Genomic DNA, 24,520 nt, shown 5'->3' on the forward strand with positions numbered 1-24,520 from the left:
CCCCAAATCCCTCATCCCCTGCCCCACCCCTGAGCACGCACCCCCAGCTGGAGCCCTCACTCCCACCACATCCCAACCACTGCCCCCTCCCGGAGCCCCCTCCTGCACTCCAAACCCCTCAGCCCCAGCCCAGAACCTCCTCCTACACTCCAAATCCCTCATCCCCGGTCCCACACCAGAGCCTGCATCCCCAGCCAGAGCTCTGACCTCCCGCCTGCCCCCCAACCACCTGCCCCAGCCTGGAGCCCCCTCCTGCACCCTGAACCCCTCATTTCTGGCCCCACCCTGGAAGCCATACCCCCTCCCACAACCCAACCCCCTGCCTCAGCCCAGAGCCCCCTCTCATACTCCAAACTCTTCAGCTCCACCCGCCAGCCTGGAGCCCCCTTTTGGGCTGCAAACCATTCATCCCTGGTCCCATCCCAGAGCTCACACCCCCAGCCGGAATCCTCACCCCCTCCCTCATCCCAACCCACTGCCTCAGCCTGGAGCCAACCTCCCGCACCCTGAACTCCTAATTTCTGGCCCCTCCCCAGAGCCCGCACCCACAGCTGGAGCCCTCACCCCCTCCTGCACTCCAACCCCCTGCCCCAGTCCAGTGAAAATGAGTGAGGGTGGGGAGAGCGAGCGACAGAAGGAGGGGGAATGGAGTGAGCAGGGGCAAGGCCTCAGAGAAGGAGCGGAGCCTTGGAGAAGGAGCAGGGCAGGAGCGTGGCCCCAGAGGAGGGGCGGGGCAAGGGTGTTCGGTTTTGTGCAAGTAGAAAGTTGGCAACCCTACTGTCTGATGAGGCTTCTATCTCCACCTCCATCGAAAACAGCCTGGGAGTCACCTAATATAATAGACATATGCAGTCACTCGAAGAAGAAGAAATGGTTACTCACTTCTTGTAACAGATGTTCTTCAAAATGTGTTGCGTAAGTCCATTACACCAGTGGCTCTCAACCTTTCCACTTTGCTGTGCCCCTTTCAGGAATCTGATTTGTCTTGCATACCCCAAGTTTCACCTCACTTAAAAAACGACTTGTTTACAAAATCAGACATAAAAATACAAAAGTGTCACAGCCCACTATTACTGAAACGTTGCTCACTTTCTCATTTTTACCATATAATTATAAAATAAATCAATTGGAATATAAATATTGTACGTACATTTCAGTGTATAGTTTACAGAGCAGTATAAACAAGTCATTGTCTGTACGACATTTTAGTTTGTACTGACTTTGCTAGTGCTTTTTATGTAGCCTGTTGTAAAACTAGGCAAATATCTAGATGAGTTGATGTATCCCCTGGAAGGCCTCCTTGTATCCCCAGGGGAACACATACCCCTGTTTGAGAACCACTGCATTACACGACCTGCCTTCCGTCCCCAGCACAAGGGAGTCTATCATCTAAGATTCTGGCAGGCAGGAATTGAAGGATGGGTGGGATGTCTCCACCCTTCATATTCTCAGCTTGGAGCACGAGGGATGCCTCTGCGTCTAGGGTACAGCTAGGGAAATCTTTCCAGTACTGATGCATGAAGTGCATGCTCACCTAGTATAATGGACATGTGCAACACAACTGGGGAACAACAGTTACGAGAAGTGAGTAACTGATTCTTTCCCACTCCATGCCATATTTTGGTGCCTGCGCTGTTGTCCCTTCATATCATCAGATAATATTGTATATTTTAAAAATGATTTCTTCCAGCAAGTTGTGAGAATTACTCTGTAAGAATGGGTATTAACTAATTCTGATAGGCAATCTCTGTCAGCTGCGTGGACACCATTTTTTCATGTTCTTACAACGTCACTATTTACTAACAACTAAACCAATAGGAGCTTGATCCCACAAGAGGCTGAGCATCTGGTCCTGATCCAGCTTAATCATGTGCTTAACTTTAAGTCCAGTACTGCTCAGTAGCTGTAGGATTCAACCCTAAGTGAGTTCTTGGGGAGGCAGGATGGTCTTGCTGTTAAGACAGAAGTCTGGGAGCCAGAAGAGCTGGATGCGATTCCAGGCTCAGCTACGGACTTCCTGTATGACTTTGGTCAAGCATAAATATCTCCGAACTTCAGGTTCCCAACTGTTAAATTAGATGAGCTAATAATATTTACCTACCTACATATCAGCTTCAAAGAGATGCCTTGTGAGACTTATTTAATTAGTTTTTGTAAAGCATTTTGAGATTCTTAGATGGAAGATGCTCTAAAAGAGCAAAGGATTATTTATTACCCAGATGCAGCTAGAGACAAATATTTTAATAATGTTGTACAGTACCCCAAGTTCCTGGATGGGAGGATGGGTAAGCATTACTTTATTAATTAAGGGCTCCATTTTGCCATTGACTTCAATGAAAGGAGGACTGGGGCCAGATTTATAATCAGAATAAAGTTTATGATCGCTTAATAGGAGGGAACCTATTCTCAGCTCATTGCTTCTTGTTCTTTCTTTCTTTCTTTCTTTCTTGCTTGCTTGCTTGCTTGCTTTCTTGCTTTCTTGCTTTTGCATTCATGCAGAATATGTTGCTAGGTTTATTTCATACAGTAAATTGGCTGCAGTTTGATTTTAAGCAATTGTTTTCAATCTTTTATAGTAAGGATTGTTTTTAAGATCTTCTGCTTATCTGTCATTAAATAGTGTGACTTCACATTTGTCCCTTCATATCTAGAACTAATAGAGACAATAAACCTTGCCTAAAGTGGCAAATAATGAGAAAACTGATACCATTGTATCATAGAAATATGATTTCAAATACATCTCCGGTATAATATTTAGCAGGAAATGTAAGAATAGCTTGCAAATGACATCTGTGAAGTTCTGAAACATACATAATACATGAGTAATCTCTCCTAACTACATAGCAACCATACACTGCAAGGTTTAACAAATTCAGAGTGTACCATGGTCTCAGTATACGTTTCTCATCTTGTATTTCAAAGTTACTGCAATAGTGCGTGTGCTTATTAGGTTCGTGTAAAGCACCGAGCACAAATGGGCTCCTGATCTTAGTTGTGGCCTCTAAGTGTATTATAAAAGAAATAAATTATACTAATTAATAGTATTTCTTGCTCCGTTTTCTGGGAGAAAACTATCCCGCAGTAGAATTAAAAGGAAATTAATGAAAATTCAAGCCAAGTACAGAGAGCACCTATAATAGTTCCATAACAACAACAAAAATCCTACACCTACCCTGAAAGGTACTGTAGAGTCCCTAACCAGGAGTTTACAGTATGATATCCTGTCACCCGCACTGTATAATCCAGCCCAAGTGCAGAGTCTGTGACTTCCTATTTCCAAAACAGGCTGTATCAAGCACCCAGAGCTGAACACTGCAGAACTCTGGGGTATGAAATCCAGATCCAAATTCAAACTGGCAATATGCAGGTTGATAGGTTTCAGACCATTAACGAGAGAGGTTGTTTTGGTTTTTTTTTAAGCTGTGAACTAGAATCCAGATCCAGAACAATGGCTTGGGTTTATTTCTAATGCGATATTATATTCCTTGTAGTTTTGTAAAATAAAAATCCTCCTGGGTGCACTGCAATATAGCAAGTTAAGCTACCACCCTGATTTTTCTACAAGTTAGAGGAATCTCTGTTCCAGATCCAGGAGAGAACCACTAGACCACAGCTGGTCACCAACTGCTCTTACACTGGTCACAAAGAAACAAACCGTAAGACTTCATGGGCACAAGTTCAATTTTGTAAACTACCTGCTGCTCAGCAACCCTTATAATAGTTGCTGTCCCCGTCCTTCAGAAGTTAATTTTGGTGTCGATTGCCTGACATAAAACCCAAATAGCTTTTTTACTGTTTTCTCAGGATTTTCCCTTTTCATTGTGGCTTTATTCATCTTTAAACAATATTACCTGAAAGAAACACATTTGCAGTAAACTTGTAGGTGCAATGGGATTATTCATAAAAAATAAAACTGCGATGATTGCTAATAGAAAAACTGTATATAATACATCTCTGCTGATTTACTTGCTGGTTGCTAGGCTTCTCTTTCTCTTTCCCTTTGTAATATGTTAATCTCACAGTTGTAAAACTTAATGGAGGGGAAAGGAAATGAGGAGAAAAAAAGGATGTCATTAGGAAATCCCCCTTTTATACTCACAAGTAAAGGCAAAGCAAAAATAAATTTATGGGTCCCAGTCCAGTAAAGAAAACCATGGGGCAGGAGCCCTGTGTCTGTACAGAACCCCACTGTGCCACAGAGTCGTCTTGCATGGGTCTTTTTAGGGCAGTGGAATAGTGAACTTCACCAGGCTTACTGACTCTAATTCTGGAAGAATTCTGTCTGAGTTACATGTGCAAAATGCCACCCTTTTGAGGATATGGATGAGTTTGTTGTGAAGTGTTTTAGGTCACTGCAGGGAACAAGTGATTATGGAATGCCCTAAACGGCACTCTTGCTTTTTAGAAGATGCACGTTCATTAGTTTCCTTGTGGGTGGGTTGCTGTCTCTCTGCCTTTGGTTCCCCAAATAGGCCTGTTTAGGCGGCAGCACTGAGGGAGGCATAGTGCCTTGCAGAATCCACCCTTTAATCCTTACTGTCTCTCTTACACAGCTGGTCCTCATGCAGTATAGCTTTATACTTTCCATGGATTTCCTTATGACTTTCAAATACAGTCTTATTTCAACATTTCCTTATGCATTGTCCATCGTAATAACTGTGACTTGCTTTAGCTGAAGCAGAAGCTAAATATCTGTGCAGGAAATACATTTTAGAAAATGTTCTTTGTCATTCTTCTCGTAGTTACAGCTAATGTTTCCCAGAATAGACATCATAGCTGAACAATATGCCTTCTGCATTATCATCACATTAACAATAAGCAATTGCCTTTTTAATGCGCTCTTCCGTATATTGTTATGAAAAATTACAGAAAAGGGGGAACAGGGGATTAAGTATTATGGGCCTAATTCTGATCTCTCACCGTTTTTACAATAGTGTAAGTCCATTAACTTCAGTGAAATTACTCCCATTTTACATCAGTGTAACTGAAACCAGAATCAGGCATTATATAAGAAAATGATACATTAATAAAATAGCGTTATCTATTCAGTGGATCATAGTGCACCAGGAAAACACTCTATGATATCTCTGAGCTCAAGAGTTTGCGAAGTGAATTTCTGATTCTGTCTGAATTCATTTCAAGTCTTAGATACCCTGGTGATTGGTGCTATATAAAAACGTAAGTGAAACAGATACTTAAAAACACATGCTGGTCTTCGTCCTGTCAGCTCTTATACAATACGTCTGATAGTTTTTGTGCCTCAGCACCAGGGTGAGCAAAGGTAGACAAACGTAAGTCCCAAACCACCCACATTCCTACTCCTCTAACTGAAGGGTAAAAGGTGGGCCAGATATAGGCAACAAATGGATGTGTTTGAGGAGACCTGGGATAAGTGTGATCCCCTGCATGGTTAGCTATGTATTCTTCTCTAGACATTGCTCTGTAGAAGTGAGTGTGGCTAGTTAATTAGAGCACAGGGCAGCTCCATTCATTGTGAGGCACTGTTGACCATAAAAAAAGTAAAATAAAGCTAGACAGTGCTGTTGTGCAACTGACATGTCGACATTGGCTTAAGAGATATGTGGACACAGTCAATCTGATCACCATAACGTGGCCAAGCAAAAACACAGTGTCAACGACCGGGCTTTTTGCTGTAGCATATTTTAGTTTTCTTTAAGCATTCATTTTGGACAAAAAAATACTGTATTTACATATATTTAACAATTTCCTCTAGCTGTATTATCTGTGTTAAGGAAGCAGATCTCATTGCTTTAAAAAAAAAGAAAAGAAAAAAAGTTTACTGACGTACAGTAATAGAAGGCCATGAGTAAATTCCACAATCCAAGTTAAAGATCCTGTCTTCTGGCCTGATCAGTACAGCACAGAATAGGCTTCAACACTGGGAGTGAGGCAAGGTAAGCACAAGAAAGGCAAATCTTGGCATTAGCGACTGATGGCTGCCTCTTGTCCCTGTGGGATAGTACCAGAGTGAGATGTTTAATAATTAAAGCCTGTATGTATTCAAAAGAGAATATGGAGGTGAAATGGAATGGAATAGGTACTGAGAGAAAAAAGTACTTTAATGAAATGCTTTATTATAAACTACTTTGTCAAAAGGGACTAGATGGCTCAGAGAGTTAATACCTCATTTCCACTGATCTGAATCTATCCCAGCGGGGGTGTGAGCAACTTATCATGTAAATGGACAGCTACTGGTCTATGTGAGACAAGCTGTTGTTCTTAGTGTGAGTCCTGGAGGATAAGTCTCCAGGGTACAAAATCCTGGAGACTTTGTAGCAGATAGATTCCAGCCCAGAGAGTGAGTGTATTACCCCTCCACTGACTTTATTCAGCATACCCAGAGTGCAGAGAACTTACACAGCCTGATGCTGAACATATGCCCCTCAAGGCTGAATAACCTGGCCTCCAGATTTGGCCCAATATGCAGAATTTAAAATGTACAGTCTGTTAATTAATAAGTCTGCCACTTTTATTGTAGTGATTGGTTCTAATTACAATAATGTATTTTGAGTTGGGGGGTCAACACAAGATCATCACAAATGTAGTACAAAAATGGTATTTTCACAGGTGGAGTAGGAATTATAACGTAGTTGTGAAATATATTTTAAGAATGGCTTTGGTGAACTGGTTTTTCAAAAAGATTTTTTTCCAGATATTTACATACAGTCATATTTCCTCCTTGTGAAACTGGAGTGAAAAAAGAATTTTGGGAATATTTTAAACATATAAATCTTTCAGACCAGTGACCAGTGCAGGGAGCAGATCAAACAGCTCAACAGAGAGTACCAGAAGACCAGGGACGAGAACCGCACCTTGGGTAACTGACAAACCTCATTCCTGTTTTATGAGGAGTTTGGCCGGGTGCCGGGCATGGAGCCAACTGTGGTGCACGATGACCTGGTCTATGTCCTCTGTCTGAATCCAGCATGGGGACTGATGGGAACCAGCAGCAGGCGCTGAGTGACTCTGTTTCTGAAACTGGTCCCAGAGCAGGCTGTGGAACAGCATCAACAGCAAATTCTGTGTCCATACTGGGAAGAGCTGTTTGATGCCCCCCATGGACCCTGAGCAACACCCTGCTGCCAAGCCTGCAGCAAACCCAGAGGAGATAGAAGCTGCCCCTGAGCTTGGTAAGTTTCTGACTCCCTCTCTTTCTTGTCCCACCTCCACTGGCTGCTGTACATCCAGAACTTGAGCCCTGGCTCAATGTACCTTCACAGACCTTTCCAAGAGGAAGCATTACCATGATGAAGTTATGCTCGAAGTTCTGGAGAGAGCGGACAAGCAGGTCCAGTACCAGAAACAGAGGGATGTAAGACCGGAGCAATGGCATGCTGGAGGCTGGAGGAAAGGCTGAGGCTCGCCACACAGCTGAAAGACAGGGTTTCAGCGAGGGAGCCGGCACTTGCCGTGCAGTTCCTGGAACAGGAATGGCAGCTAAGGGAGGAGGAGGAGGACAGAGCTCAACAAAGAGAACTGTTTCAGCAACTCATCTCTGTCACGGCTGGAAAAGCACTAGCTCCTGCTGCCTTCCCCACACCACGGCGTGACCCCCCTGCAACATATCTTCAGTCCAGAAGTTGCTTGGTCAACTCCATGTTGGGGTGGCCTATGCATTCAGACCCTATGAGCAGCTGGGCAGGGCAACTAAAGCTCAGACAGCCTTCCTTCTGGAACCTCTTTCCTGTGGCTATCTCCAGCCTCCTTCCCAAGGACCAAGTGTGCAGAAAACAGGGAAAGGAGAACATGGGGCCAGGCGACATGCAGCAGTCGGGGGTTTGCAGTATTTCCTGCACTTTTGTTTTGGAAATTTTCTTCTGTTGCTTGTTTGGGGGGGGTCGTAATGGCACCTGGCCTGCCTAGCAATGGGTGACAGTTGGATCGTTTTAGCATGTTTACAAATAAAGCCTTTTATGTCATCAAGAAAGTTTATTGGTATCACTGCATCATATCAAACAATCATGATTTGAGATAATAAAGCTAAAACCATAATCAGGAGCAATTATACATTACTGAGCAAACACTATTCTTCTGTGAAGTTAGGTACGGCAATTCAAGTAACTTCCTTATGTGAACCCATACTGTGATTCTCACCCCCCCCAATTCATTGTTCATCTGTCATTCACCAGTACATTGCATGGCAGTCAAGCCCACACCCCTCCCAAGCACTGACCCCCCCCCCAAACATTAATTAGCACCCCTCGGCACATTTTTACAGGTACTATTCTCCCGAATCCGCTGGGCCATGCAAGTCCATATTGTGATTCTAGCTTGTTCCCCATGATACCTCCCGGGAGATGTTCTAAGCAATAAAGGGGATCACAAGTCTCATACCCAGGTACAATCTCGGTTGAGGTGTGTGAGTGTGACCTTTGGTCATTCTGGCAAGTCCCCTCTCTTACTGATCATTCTGTAATAATATATGTCACCAGACCTGCTCTAAAACTACAGAAAACGTGGCATTTAACAGATGACTCTACAGATGTGGTTTCGGCCCCACCTCATTTGGGGTATTGGTTAAAGGGCACAAATGAGCTAAGTTCCTCAAGTCCCCGGTATGTGATCAATGACCTAATATGAACTATTGAAATCTTTTTCTTCCCACATTTTCACTTCTCCATATTTCATTCTCTCACCATTTCTTAAAACATTCTGGGCTTTTTACTGGCAAAGAATTAGGGAATTAATCATTTATTTCACCAAGTAAGGCTTACCTCTGATTATCAAAGCTATCTTCTATTCTATTAATCTAAACTGTACTTAAGGTAGAGAAACATTAAGAGTTTTCAGAGCAACAACACTGAAGTTTATAGACTAGGCTTCCCTCAGATAGGCCCATTTCCTTCACAGTCTACAGTCCACTCCTCTTCACCATGAATAGTTTTGCAATGGCGACATCTGTGGCAGTAACATTGCATGTTCGCTCTTTGGATTTATTTTTGGAAAGCGCTGATGGATGGTAACAGTTGTCTATTTGGAAAAAGATACAGCAATGCTCTGATCAGGGCTGTGTAAATATATTTTCTCATCAAGGTTATGTATATCGCACTGTCGGAAGGCACCCACGGGCTTTATTCTGGATCCTGTGCTCAGACTTTTGAACCTTGTGGCACAGAGAACATCCTTACACTGAATCATATCAGACCTCACTTAAAAAGTCAACTTCACAAATATTCTTGCCCCACAGGATGATATTGTAATGGATTGCAAATCATCCTTCTATGGAATGCATATATTCCACTCTTCTCACAATGCAATCTTAATTCTGGTGATTTTTGTAATAGCTGTTTGTAGTTCTTGTTTAAAACTTTGTGCAGGAAGCTGTACTCCCATGGAGTATGAGCATATCAGTGAATCAATACTTAATGGACAGGAAAACTGTATCACTTTTGTGCTCTCGCAATCCCTAGGGCTGCTAGGGGCTGAGTCAGCTGCTAGCACACCTTATAGCAGCCTCAGGGCTGCTATAACTTAGACTGGTGGATTAGATTGCGGAGGTGAGGGGGTATGGTAAAATGATCATGGGTAGGGTGTACGGGGAGTGGCCAGAGTATGTCTAGGATCACTGGCTGATGTAACAGCCTCCAAGTGATTATCTGCCAATATAAGTTATAGTAGTCCTGAGCATGCTCTAAGTTGGGCTGGGGCTTGACCCAGCCCAGGAGAACAAGACAGACAAAAGGGACATAGAATGCTGTCCTTAGCCATGTGGAAGTTGGCCAACTCTATGCCTATCCTTCCAACTGCAGGTGTTACATAAACAGCAATTAGTACACACCAGATGTTACAATAATTTGTATTTTATTTGCTTAAAGTACTTCAAGTATTTTATTAGTAGTGCAACAAAGAGGCTGGGTAATTAAGAGCACATTTATCTCTTTGGTAACCGCCCCTCCCATTTTACTTGGAGGAAGAAAAACCAAATAGTTTCATTGGTTGGGCTGTAATTATAACAAACTAATAGCTTGCTAGCTGCTGCATTTTCATACTAGGTGTTGTGAATGTGTTGTGAGCTGGTCTCTCACCTGAAGATAATTATTTTGCACACAAAGTTTAAGACACATAGGGCCTGATTTTACAAACACTACAGCGCATAACGCTTACCACCATGACTAGTGCCAAGGAGTTTAGGAAGAAGCATTATAGCTGGTAGCAGTTACAAGGTAAGCCAATAGATAACAATGCTACCTCTGAGATTGTACTCTCTAAAAATTCCTCATAAGAACACCCTGTTTAAAACAGGATTTTGCAAAAGTAAAGAACCCAACTCCTCCAAAAGCACCACCCCACACATAAGCCTCCTGTTTCTCCTAATTTCTTAATTACTTGGACCCAACTGGCAACTATTTCTCATGGCTTCTCAAGGGACATTATCCCACTCATAGGCTTCCACAGACAGAGATGGAAGATTGAAACAAACAGCCAGTCAGCACAGGGCAGAGAAAGTCCAGTCAAATCTCTAGAAAGGTTTCCAAAGGTCCCTGCTTTAGCTGCTTCTGCTCCCATACACCAGAGAGGTTTTTATTAGAAGTTTTTCCCCCTTGCAGTGTTGCTGGCTGTTACAGGCTTGTAGTAATGAGTTTCAGGAATTTAGGTATTGGAAGAGAACTGCCCTTGAACAAAGTAAGTGAGCAAAAGATTTCCACCACAGAATGCAATGACGACAAATCAAGGCACCCTCCCCGCGACCTTCAAGAGAGACACTGAAATCCAAACTGATTTATTAGGGTCAAGACAGTTAACTTATGACTCATCAGCTGCCCAGTATTGCCAACCCCAATCTGCCAAAAATCAGGAGACTAAAAATGTGATTGGCTTAAAAATCATGATACCACAGCAATAAATCACATTGTTTCTCACTTGCCTTACGATTGCTGAGACTTCAGAGTAAAGTTGTGTGCCCCTTGTTTGTAAGGGAACAGTTTGGGGTCAAAAATGCGACCTTAAATGGTTGCTAGGTACACAAAAAGGTGTCTATTATCCATTTCCTAAGGCCCAGGAGGGGGAATTCAATTGCTTTCCATTCTCCTCCCCCTTATCGCTATCCTGTCTCCTACCCCATCCTTCCAGCACCACCCCATGTTCCTCTTTGCCCACTCAGGCACTCAAAGTGGCAGTTAGGTCCCCAAGTCCAGTATTTAGATGCCACTGGCTTTCACAAAACCCTGGTTCAGATACCTACAAGGTTAGACAGCAGCTAAGTTTCCACCATTAAAATCTCTGAGGTACCTTCCTTTTGGCAGGTTGGCACACACACAGCTCCCTAAATTCTGACACTGCCTGGCAGCTAAGTGCCTAATTCATGCCAAACTAGTTCCCTATTTATCTTCCTGTTGGGGCCCAATTGGGTAGCTGTGCTCTGAGCATGGCTGAACCTGAACAAAATATGACGACAGTGTTAAGAGAGAGATCTTTTATTGGATTGACTTCTGTTGGTGAAAGAGACCCCACCAGTATCACCAGCCCTGGTCTCAGTGACCCCTCTGCCTACAAATTGATCCTCGGTAACCTCTGCATGACCATCTACTGCCAACATCCCTATTCTCTGGGACCCTGTGTGACCCCACGGCCTCCAAGTCTATCCTCATTGTCTGATCCAGGAATTGCTACTACCTGCAGTCCTGCTGTCTGTGACCTTGTGTGATGTCTCTACCTCCAAAAAGTGATCCTAATTCACCTGTGCAGGACCCCTCACTACCAGCACCCCTGCTCTCTGTGACCCCATGTTTCTTCTGTGCCTCTATATTGATCCTAGTTGACCTGTGCATGAACCCCCAGTACCACCAAGGCTAGTCTCTGTGACTCCATGTAACCCCCACCCTCCAAATTGATGCTATTTGACCTGTGCATGATCCATCAGTACCACCAGTCCTCTGTGACCCATATTCCTTCAAATTGATCCTCATTGACGTCTGCATGACCCCCACGTACAATCATCCCTGTTCTGTTGGGTGACCCCACTGCCTCCATATTGATTTTCATTGACTTGTCCATTAGCCCCCAGCTCTGTGTCCTCATTTGATCCCTTTGGTTCCAAATTGCTTCTAATTGACCTCTACATGACCTCCAATAGGACCAGTGCTTCTCTCTGTGACCCTGTTGCCTCCAATGTGGTCCTCAGGAACCTGTGCAGGACCTCCCACTACCAACAGCCCTTTTCTCTGTCGACTTGTGACCTTTCTGCCTCCACACTGTTCCTGTATGACCTCTGCATCACCCCCAGGTACCGCAAGCCCTGCTCTGTGACCCTATGGTACCACACTGCTGCTACATTTATCCTGACTGGAGACTATCCCCACCCTACCCCTGTCACTGGCCAAAAAGTTCCCTTAGCAGGCTGTTGCTCCTTGCCAAAGCATCCAGGGGAAGCATGTTTCCTGGATGCTGGCTAGAGCGTGGTGCCAATGATGCCAGTGTTGTTAGTTTGACTCCTGATGGTGGGTACTTGGTGACTGTGGGCCTCAGGAGGGTGGCTTTTTGACTTTTGCTGACTGCTATGGGGAGAGGGGGCAAAAAGAGGGGAAGCAAGTAGGCTAGCTGCTTTGCAGGGAGTGCAGGAAGTCCTTGTCCCACCATATGAAGAGCGCAGGCATCAATCCCACCTACTTCTCACATGTGAAGCAAGTGCTTCACTGCCTGAGCAAATTCTCTCTTCCCTGCCCCCTGCTTTTGAGTGATCTGCCCTGTGCCAGGGCTCTGGGGTCTTGAGCAAAGCTGACCAGAGCAACCCCACCCCCCCCCAAAAAAAAAAAAAAAAAAAAAAGCTAGCTCCCCCTGCTTCTACAGAGCAGGCTGGAGAAAGCAGACCTTGTTCCTGCTGCCACTCAATTCCCCAAGCCCTCAGCCAGTGTCTGCAGGCCAGACCTGAGCCGCTTTCAACCCCAGCATAGCTTACTTCTTAGGAGGATGAGTCAGGGAAACGATCACAGGAGATGCTAAGCCTGCTGGTGGACAACACCTTCTAAATAGAAAGAAGGTTGCAGGCCTTGTCTTGAAGCAGGGGCTAGATTAGGTTATCTGAGAGCTAGTGTAATTACATTGATGGAATGGTTAATTTAGTTTTATGCTGAATAATATGGAAGTGGACCTATCTCTAGGATAACTTCCTTCCTACATGCTCTGCTGTCTTTCACACACAGCTCAAAGCTATGGCTGGAGGTTTGAATTTAGTCCCAAACAAGGACAGATTCCTAAATCTCATCAGATGTTTCCAGGTTGAGAGGGGCCTGGTTTATAGAGGTCTAGAAGCAAAGACTGTAAAAAAAACCCAACACTAATTAAAGTTTTAACTAATGGGAAGGAGTCAGAGGATTCTGGAGAGTGGGGTGTGAGCTGTACAGCGTTTCATCATTCAGGGGCTTAAAATAGGATGTGTTAATACTGAAATGAAAAATGGAAGAACAAATCTGTTTGCCAAACAATGCTCCAGGCACATCAAGATGGACTTTGGTACACAAATAATGCTCTATATATCCAGAACGAACAATTGTCCATATGCAGACATTGGATATTTATTACAACAAGCCCATTCTCCTTCAATTATGTTCACAATTCCATTCTGTTGGCTATGCAACACGTAAACTGACCAGAGACAGACGTAACCCTTGTCCAGCGAATAAGGATAATGTGTACTGTATTGCCAAATGTTCAGACTTAAGTGCCTAAAGTTAGGCACCTAAATTAAGTATTTAGGCTCTTAAGTTTCCTGATTCAGTTTCCAAGCACTCAGAATTCTCAGTGACAGGCCACTGTCTATTTATATCTTTTATATGACAGATTGATCCAGACCGTTTTCCCACAAACTTTTCAAAATGTTTGTATCTGAAGCTTGTGTTGACCTGTATAAGGATTTAAAACAAGAACCCTGAATCTAGTCACTCCTGAAACTTGAAGAAACCCAAGATCAGGATCTGAACCTCATGACTAAGGTTCAGATCCTGATCTTGGGTTTCTTCAAGTTTCAGGAGTGACTAGATTCAGGGTTCTTGTTTTAAATCCTTATACAGGTCAACACAAGCTTCAGATACAAACATTTTGAAAAGTTTGTGGGAAAACGGTCTGGATCAGTTTCCATTTTGAATCCATCGCTTATCACAAGCCAGAAGCTGGGAATGGGATGGATCACTTGATTTTACCTGTTCTGTTCATTCCCTCTGGGGCACCTGGCATTGGCATTCAGAAGACAGGATACTGGTCTAGGTGGATCTTTGGCCTGACCTCATGTGGCCTTTATATTCTACAAAAACTGGTCAGGAAACGGTAGAATCTCTGGAAATTCCTATATCAGACTCAAGAAATCATTTAGATGAATAAATAAAATCTCACCTTTTCCCTGCCCACAGCAGTTTGAATCCTTCATTGATTTTATCAAAAGGCAAAGTGTGGGTTAAACTTCTTGTTCATGTAATCAGACACCAGTTTAGGGAGACAGTCCTTCAACTTCCACCCTTAAAAAAAAAAAAAGCTTATCAGTAGAATGTGACATGCATGATTTATTTTCTCAGAATGGGTAAGAAAAGTCATGTTCATAATATGAAGATTGCTTTAGCTGCGGATGTGAAGGAGAATTGTTACTGTAAACACAATGACACATTGGCATTCAGTGCTCAGAGCAGCACCAAACACTAAAGAGCTATAATGAAGTCAGACTTTGAGGACTCAGTTTGACCCTTTGTTTATTTCCAGAATTCTTGCTCATGAGATGAGTAGCACCAGGCTGGACCGATTTAAAAATCGCTGATTTAAATCAGCGAGCAGGAAACCTTAATTTAAATACTAAATTTTAATTCTGTTTTCATTTGTTTTGGGAAGAAGTCACAAAAGTGGATACTCCGTTGCAACTCAATGTAGCCTTTAGCAAAAGTAGTACCAAATTTAGTGTAAACAGCTATACCTATTTAGCTTAACATACACTGAGTCTTCAATTTTAAATTTCATCTTAGATGGTGAACAATGTAAAAAAAAATAGTAAATAAGAAATGTGATTAGTGTTAAGCTCTATTTGGATGGAAAAATTTTAATTCAAATAGAAGTGTGCAAATATGGCATTTAATGTATTACTTAAATGTGCTGGGTATATGAGAAAAAAAAAGTTATCCAAACAAATTTTTCATTTAAAACAGATTAAAATAAGATCTGTGGTTAATGAATTGAAGCGATTCTGTCAAGTCACCATGTCCTTCAAGATTTTAGAAGGAGCAGAATTTCATCCTCTCAACTAGCTTTTATTCATAAAGAGGAAATTTAGTTTTTCTACTTTATCAACTCCCAGTTGATTTAACTTTGAATAAACTAGTCATTGAACTGAACTAGTTGAATAAATGGATCTGGAGCATGTATAATCCTTGCACCTGAAGAGGTTACTGCTGTCAAAAGATGGGTTAGTAGTTCAAACACTCTGGTTCTAGGTACTTAGCCAGTGACCTCCACCAATTCAGTGGTTTGGCTTTCTTTAAAACTTCAGCAGAAAACATGTACTGCTTATTTTAGTGAGTGTAAATTTTACTTGTGTTACAATTTCAAATCTGTTTTAATAAACTGGATTTTTATTTAAATTAAGAAAAAACCCAGTTTTTTTAAATAGAATTTTTATCCACCCTGTTCCTTACTATGCAATGTTTACGCAACTCGTAGCTTCCATCTCTGGCTGTTGTCCTGCAGCAGGACCTTTTTCTTGCATAACCATGAGATCAAGATCGAGACTGAACATTCAGACTCGGAATTTCACAAGTACATCAGAGCACTAGGACTGCACTTCCGCTTAACTCCTTACCTCCAATCAAACTCTCCTTCCATTGACGCCCAGAGAACAGCAGCATAGGGTCAAAGGAGATCTGCGATCCTGAAGAGGGTTCTCCTACCAGCACACAAGTTCCATAGCCCAAGTGGCACGATAGCAGGGCAGCCATCTGTTTTAGAACACAGACATGTAAAGAGGGCAGGAAGGTAATGAAACAAGCTTCCATTCAGAGCTGGTTGTAACTTTTCCATAATACTGAAGTTTGCTAAAAGGGAGACTATGTGCAGAATAACTAGGATAGGGCCAATTGGCAATACCCTGATGCCACAAACAATCCTATTGAACGGTTTCAGAGTAACAGCCGTGTTAGTCTGTATTCGCAAAAAGAAAAGGAGTACTTGTGGCACCTTAGAGACTAACCAATTTATTTGAGCATGAGCTTTCGTGAGCTACAGCTCACTTCATCGGATGCATACTGTGGAAATTGCAGAATATCATTATTATATACACAGACACCATGAAACAATACCTCCTCCCACCCCACTCTCCTGCTGGTAATAGCTTATCTAAAGTGATCATCAAGATGGGCCATTTCCAGCACAAATCCAGGTTTTCTCACCCTCCGCCCCCCCACAGACAAACTCACTCTCTTGCTGGTAATAGCCCATCCAAAGTGACCACTCTTTTCACAATGTGTATGATAATCAAGGTGGGCCTATTGAAGTCAACGGGAGCTGCTGGGTGCTCAGGCACTTGAAAGTAAGGTTACTAACTGAGGTGCCTAAGGAGACGGTATTTACCTTTCAGTAACTTGAGTTCTTCTGCAGGGTGTTTTATCCCTGTGTGCGCTCTACCATGGGACATGCATGTGCCTGCACACTCTTGTTTGGAGATTTGAATTAGCAGTGACTGCAGGTCTGCACCTGTGCACCATGCAGCCTCGTGCCCCAAAGCAAGGCCACAGAGAGGAGTGGAACCTGCCGTCAGTCCAGAGCTGCAGACTCCACAGCAGAGGGGAGGGAGGTGGAGCACCCATAGGGACAAAACGTCTTGAAGAGCTCTACTGAAAGGTAAGTAACTGCCCTTCTTCTTCGAGTATATGTCCCTATGAGTGCTCCACTCTAGGAGACTTCCAAGCAGTGCTGAGAAGTACAAAGTGGAGCTCTGCTGAGCAGTCCAACTCTAAAACCAAGAGCCATTGAGGAGCCAGGTCTTGAAGTTCAGATATAGGACTTGGGGGAGGGGGGGGGGTTCATGGTGCCTGAGTTCTGTGCCTGGAGGTCTGATGGAAAACATCAATGATTCCTGCTCTTAAGGAAAGTGAAGTATCTCCCAATACCACACCTGTCAGTGCCTCCTTGCCTCAAATCAGAATGACCCTCACCTTCTGCTGAGATTTGATCAGTGTCTTGAGAATAAATGGAGTTGGAGGGAAGGCATAGAGGAGGCTGTCGGGCCAGGAGACTAGAAGGGCATCCCCTAAGGAATTGAGGTCAAGTCCCCCCAGGAGCAGAAGATTTACTATTGTGTTGTCTAGGATTGCAAAGAAATTTGCTATGGGGCTGCCCCAAACTTTGCAGATATTGGTGCAAAAAAAATAAAATAAAAAAAAAATAAAATAAAAAAACCCAGCCAGGTTGAGCTCCCATTCATGGTGCTGATGGAAAAGAGTCTGCTTAGGGCAACTGCTACTGTGTTCTGGAGGCCTGGTAGGTAGACCACAGGGATCTCTATGCGATGGGTAATGCACCAGTTCCATAGTTAAGGATTCTGTGCATGAGGACTGGGACTTAGCAAGGGGAGCAGATTTATACAGTACATCGCTGCCCTGTTGTCTACCATTACCCCGGCATGGCAGCTCTGAATGTCACTAAAAATGTTGGTACACGTAATGAGCTGCCCTTAGTTCTAGAACATTGGTATCAAGCAACAATTCTTGGTGACCATTTGCCCCTGCACTGTGGAATTCTGTAAGTGGGCTCCCCAGCCCTGCTTTGCCCCCAGCTTTGCTCTAGCCCTGCGGCTCTGGCCCCCGCTGGGGCTCTGCTCCTGGTCCTGCCTCCCCAGCTTGGATCATGGTGGGACCCTTTCCTGGCCCCCCTTTCCTGGCCCCCCTTTCCCCATGTGTGGCCCCAGCCTTGGCCCCCTTTACCCTGTCTGTGCCCCCCAAGCCAGGGCTGCAAGTGGGGCCAGGGGTCGAGGGTGGGGGGGCACAGACAGGTATAAGGGGGGGTGACCCTGAAAAGTTTGGGGACTACTCAATTCTCTATTTGAGTACACCAAGCACTACAAGCTCCAGTTCCCAAAAATAGAACTTGATTGTGTGCAAAGTAGGGAACAAAATTAAAGTGTGACGCACAGTTAGACAAACAACTTTTATCAGCCCTGTAACAGGTGAACCACACTTTAAAATCCCAAGTGAAAATGGAAGCAAGCAGTGAACATTTATGTCCATGTATCAAAACTTACTACAGTATCGTAGGTTATATGTACACACACACAGCGACCTGTGATTTTTATAAGTTGGTGTATGTGTAGCTATTCTCCTGTTTGGTGTGGAGTAGTGTGGACTCTGCAGTGCCAAGTTAGGGGGGGGTATGTGAAGGGACACGCCCTCACCTTGGGATAGGAGGAGGCTAATGAGCTCCCCTGGGCCTGTTCCATGTTAATGAGATGCACCTGCAAGGCTTACTCAACCTGAAGGGGAAGGGGCTGGGGCTTAAAAGGGGGGAACTCACCACAGGACAGGAAGAGGGTTGTTTTTCCCAGGAACTACTGGCAGCTGAGAAGACAGCCCTGAGATACACCCCTCCTGAAGCTGCCCTGCCTGATGGTGAAACAATATGTCCGGGGAAGATGGTAAATCCCACAAAGCAGAAATAGATTCAGACCTGAGCACTTGGAGCTGACTCTGGGGGCTGCCTCAGAGACTGGTCCTTGTTTCAGCCAGACCCTCCCCTCCTGCACAGCGAAGGGAAGAACAGGAGCCAACCCCTGGCTTGTTGGTGGTCGCCCACAGGGAGCTTCCCCAAAGGCTGCCAACTGCAGAGAAAAGGGAGTACATGATGGACTGCGGGATCCAAGGAGCTCATCCCCCCCCCCCCCCAGGGAAATATGTTGGAAAGGCTCCTGAGTCTAGGGTCTTTGGGTATGTAGGTCAAAGCAGCTCTGCAGCATTTCAGTTTGTTGCCTGAGCAAACCTGTTACACCCTGGTGCATTTCCCAGTGTGCCTCTCAGTCCTTCTGCCTCTCCTGCAGCAGCCACTCCCCCTGTTCTCAGTCATTCTCCATGAATGAGTTCAGATGGCCCTCCCAGCCCCATGCTCCTGGTCTGAGGCCAGAGTATTGGAAGATCTGACAGAACAAATCCTCCCTGGTTCTCGCCTCTCTCCTCCTGGTCAGGGCGAGGCATTCAGCAGGCATGGAGGTAGCACTGCTCAAGGCCAGCATGCCAGAAGTTATTGATTAAACTAGACGGATGCACTATTATATTGACTGTCAGGAGGGAACAGAGAAAAATAAGTCTCAAAATGCCCTTATTCCCACAAATAATTTTAATACATGTCCTTTCCTGGGTGTGGGTAGAGGGAAAGTGCAGTGAATACAGGCATTATTTTCACAGGCACTGGTGATTTTGCCCCTCAGTCCTGAGGGTGGCAAAGGCACAGAGACTCTAGCTGGGGCCCTGTAGTCCCCAGGCTCACATGCCACTATCCTGTTTACTGCAATGGTGCCAGCCTAACCCATTGCAGAGTGGCATGGGCAAGTGTTCCCTTGCAGTACCAAAAAAAACCAAACCACAAAACACACTGCTGTCTTAGAAATCTTGAGAGTTCTCCATGGAGCTCTCAAGGCAATAGGAACATTCCTATTCAGATAGGCAAACTACTCTGCATGGCCCCTACCACCTAGTGCATCAAGCAAAAGAAGTTAAAAGCAGACGCTGACTACCTCTGTTCCACCTCTACCTCAGTACAGGCCACTGATCTGTGAATGGACTCTCCTACTACTCTCTGAATTTATTCCCTAGCCTTTTATTTTGTGACATTATACCGGCAAACCAAACTCAAAACCCTTTTTCCTCTAAGCTTGCGGATGGAATGGGTGCAATTTTTAAATGGGAGGAAGAGGGTTGTTCGGGGGTGGGGAAGGGACAGAAAGATGAGGTTTCAGGGAAACAAAGCAAAAAAACCCACCACACTGAAAGGGATAATGCATTTACACACTTACCCAAGCTCACTTCCCCTTCGTGAGTGGGCACGTCTGCTAATGTGGCAAGATTAGCTTGACTCTGGCAGAGTTGCAATAGTTCTTGGCTAGCAGCATGGTTGGAGTCCCTGGCCACATCATCTTCCTCCTCACTGTCCACAGCAGGAGTCTCCACAATGGGTTCCTCCAAAAAGCGTCTACAGTTGCCTGCAGGGTGCTGGGGGGGAGGGGAGGGTGTCCATTGCCAAGTATGGCATGCATTTCATTGTAAAAGCTGCCTGTCTGAGGGGCAACATCTGATTTCTGATTCCTTTCTTTTCACCTTGTGGTAGGTCTGGTGAGGTTCCTTTGCTTTTATGTGGCACTGCTGTTCCATCTCATGTGTTCCCATTGAAGCATCCCCTGTGCCATCTCCACCTAGATGTTGATTGTTTCTACAGCTATGCTTGCACAGCCTTTCCTCCCTACCACGTGAGGAGGTCCATGGCATCTTGCCTGCTCCAGGCAGGCCTGTGTCCAGTAGCTCGGTCCGAGAGTGCGTGGAGCTGGCATGGTCAGATGCATGCCACAAAGGTGAGCTGCTAGGTGTGTTCAAAGTGGGCAGTCAGGAAAAAGGCATTAAAAAAAAAAAACACACTGGGTTCAAAAGAGGTCGGGGGGCAGACTTCTACTCTGTGGCCCCTGAGCAGTGGGGGCCAATTGTGACTGAATTGTGGGGCCTGGAGCACTGTGGGATAGCTGCTGGAGGACTATGAAGTTGACAACCCATGCAGTGTCTACACTCACATTGTCTACCAAAAGTAGGTTTGCTATGGCTTGCTGTTGCTCAGGAGATGGTGTTATTTTGTTGCTGTAATGGTGCTTATCTTAGTGGGTGACAAATTTGGTGTTGACACAAGTTATGCAACAGACCATGCATAAGACATACAGGAATGTTAGTTGCAGGAGAGTGAGTGCATGCACAATATTATTTGAAAAAAGAAAAGGAGGACTTGTGGCACCTTAGAGACTAACAAATAAATTGCTCAAATAAATTTGTTAGTCTCTAAGGTGCCACAAGTACTCCTGTTCTTTTTGCCAGTACAGACTAACACGGCTGCTACTCTGAAACCTAATATTATTTGAGAATCCAGTGAGAATTCCTGCTTTTCAGCCACATCCAGCACATTTACTGGCATGAGCAATCCTGGCATTTATTTCTGTTTTGTCTGTATTGCAATGGTTTTACATTAACTGATCTTTTAGCTTCATTAGAGATCCACAGTAACCCCCATTCTGCACAGTGCACTTGCCAAAAAAACTAACTAGTACTAAAATGTCGGTCAAGTACTGATAGGAATACTAACAGTGTTGGGGACACTGGGGCATGGCCACTAGGTAACTCGAGGGGATGGAAGACCACGAGTGTCGATGAAGCCCCCTCGCACTAGGCCCAAGTGTCCTTCCCCTCCCCCCCCCGCCTGGGGGCACTCGCAGCAGCTCTGCGTACTAGGGCAAAGTGTCCTTGGCCCCCCTCTCCCACCTGGAGGCACACACAGCAGTTATGCTGAGAATCTGCAACAATATGCTGCAGAGTCAGACTGCCTGAAACTAAGCAAGTCCACACAGGGCAGATATGGAAGAACAATGCTGAATAAAGCAGCTTTATGTATAGTTTAACAAATGATACAGAGAACCAGGGAATTAGCTGGGAACTGGATTGGCTGGCTATATGGATACTTGGGGCAGCTTGCTATTGGATAAGTATGCTGAAGAAAGGATGTATAAAAGCCTGTGTAACTTCCTGCTCTGTGTACAGGATATGAGATTCAAATCTCCCTGTACCTATTTGAAGCTTCAAATAAACTTTTCTGCTTCTCCACCCCGTTGTGATTATTGGGTGTAGCACACCGGGTAACCAACCACTCAAGCTGTTGTTCAGCCTCTCGGCACTGGGTGCTGGCAACAGCTTTTGGCATCTCTGGGTGGGCCAGAGGCTGCAATTTAGCCTTGCCCGGACCCCTCCTGGAGGTCGAGGATTGCGGCGAGAACCGACGCCCAGTGCGCACCGGTGAGTTCACCGGGGCCTCGGCGGAGACGCGATTTGATCGACCCCGGAGGGCACAATGGTGCAACGCACTCATATAGTGGAGAAGCAGTTGTGGACAATGACGGTGAAGAACTGGTCCCTTGCAGTTGTGGACGATGACGGTGAAGAACTGGTCCCTTGCAGAACTGGCCTCAGTATCAACTAGAGGACCCGGAGTGGTGGCCACCAGGAGGGTCAATTAATTACAACACGATCCTTCAGTTACTCCTGTTCTGTCAGAGAGCAAGGAAATGGAATGAACATATGTATGCGCATTTGTTTCTGACTTTATGTACTCGACCAGATATTTTACAGCACTGTAATCTGACTCCGACTGGTTCGGTAGCAGCTAATGTTAGTCCCCAGATCCCCACCCCCACTGTAATGGCAGAGCCGGTGTCCCCTTCGGCCCCTACACCCACACCTTGTAAGTCCCCAATGGTTGGCCTATACCCCTTAATCACCGAAACTAAAGTCGCCCAGTCTGGATCGGACAGGCGTCCGGCCACGACTATGCAGGTTTATACTCATGTGCCCTTTAATCCTGTGGATTTGGCTGCTTTCAAAGCACAGGCAGGAGAGTTTTCCACCAACCCAAGCAGATTTATATCAGTCTTTGAGGGGTGCCTCAGTAGTCACAAGCCGGACTGAGATGATTGTAACATCCTCCTGCGAACCCTATTGTCTGAGGTTGAAAGACAACAGGTTGTGTCCAAGGCAAGGGAGGAGGCGCAGAGACGGTACGACCGGGATCGTATTAATGTCCCTGACCCGGATGCACAAGTCCCCCAAGCAGACCCCAGGTGGGATCCAAATGATCATCGGGATATGACCCGCCTTACCTCCTATAAGGAGTTGCTTTTGCATGGACTCCGTCACTCGGCTGTCTGACATAATAATTGGGCAAAGCCATATGAAGTAATGCAGGATTTAAAAGAAAGCCCAGGGGCCTTTCTACAGTGTATTCGGGACACCATTCGACAGAACAATAATGCAGACCCCGATGATCAAGCAACCGAGTCAATTATTAAGGGAATTTTTACGAGCAGAGCAGCCCCTGATATTAAGAGAAAGTTACAAAAAAAGGAGGATTTAATGGGCATGACCATGGCACAAATCTTAGAGACTGCAAACCGAGCTTATAGTCTGAGAGAGACAGAGAAGGAGAGAAAGCAAGTGAGATTGATGGTAACAGCGGTACAGGCCGGCACTAAGAGAAGTGGCCAGGGAGGAAGGGGACGTGGACGCGACCGTCTGGGCCCGCAGGAGAGACGACTGGGTCGCAACCAGTGTGCCCTGTGTCGACAGGAGGGACACTGGAAAAATGAGTGCCCAAAGAGGAAAGAAAAGGGGGGTGCCCCTATGATGGCGATGGCGGAGCAGGAATAGGGGTGTCAGGGGAGACGGATCACCCTACCCCCGGAACCCCGAGTAAAGATGCGGGTGGGAAGCTCAGAAATAGATTTTTTAGTGGACTCTGGAGCGGCCCAAACTGCCGTAAATCAGCCTCTTCAGTTGCCAGTAGCAGATTCCCTTACTGTGGTGGGAGTCACAGGCAGGGACACCAAGTGCCCAGTGTATGCCCCAGCGGAATGCGCTTTGGGAAACAGGACTATATCCCACAAGCTGGTATACCTCCCTGAGCGTCCAACATGGAAGTGGACCTATCTCTAGGATAACTTCCTTCCTACATGCTCTGCTGTCTTTCACACACAGCTCAAAGCTGTGGCTGGAGGTTTGAATTTAGTCCCAAACAAGAACAGATTCCTAAATCTCATCAGATGTTTCCAGGTTGAGAGGGGCCTGGTTTATACAGGTCTAGAAGCAAAGACTGTAAAAAAAACAACACTAATTAAAGTTTTAACTAATGGGAAGGAGTCAGAGGATTCTGGAGAGTGGGGTGTGAGCTGTACAGTGTTTCGTCATTCAGGGGCTTAAAATAGGATGTGTTAATACTGAAATGAAAAATGGAAGAACAAACCTGTTTGCCAAACAATGCTCCATGCACATCAAGATGGACTTTGGTACACAAATAATGCTCTATATATCCAGAACGAACAATTGTCCATATGCAGACATTGGATATTTATTACAACAAGCCCATTCTCCTTCAGTTATGTTCACAATTCCATTCTGTTGGCTATGCAACACGTAAACTGACCAGAGACAGATGTAACCCTTGTCCAGCGAATAAGGATAATGTGTACTGTATTGCCAAATGTTCAGACTTAAGTGCCTAAAGTTAGGCACCTAAATTAAGTATTTAGGCTCTTAAGTTTCCTGATTCAGTTTCCAAGCACTCAGAATTCTCAGTGACAGGCCACTGTCTATTTATATCTTTTATATGACAGATTGAACCTTAGTCATGAGGTTCAGATCCTGATCTTGGGTTTCTTCAAGTTTCAGGAGTGACTAGATTCAGGGTTCTTGTTTTAAATCCTTATACAGGTCAACACAAGCTTCAGATACAAACATTTTGAAAA

The 24,520-nt window shown here is 44.9% G+C and overlaps 1 long non-coding RNA gene across 2 annotated transcripts; it reads left to right on the forward strand.

Moving 5' to 3' along the window:
• The first annotated feature begins 4,834 nt into the window (after positions 1-4,834).
• On the forward strand, positions 4,835-23,624 carry LOC122465647. Of its 2 annotated transcripts, none has more exons than XR_006290637.1 (3): positions 4,835-4,845; positions 13,390-13,394; positions 23,489-23,624. It is a non-coding gene; the product is annotated as an uncharacterized LOC122465647 (long non-coding RNA). The 2 variants fall into 2 exon arrangements; XR_006290636.1 differs by lacking the exon at positions 23,489-23,624 and adding an exon at positions 23,176-23,398.
• Positions 23,625-24,520: the final 896 nt, after the last annotated feature.

Source organism: Chelonia mydas, chromosome 4 (assembly GCF_015237465.2).
Source record: "Chelonia mydas isolate rCheMyd1 chromosome 4, rCheMyd1.pri.v2, whole genome shotgun sequence".
Classification (NCBI taxonomy): Eukaryota; Metazoa; Chordata; order Testudines; family Cheloniidae; genus Chelonia; species Chelonia mydas.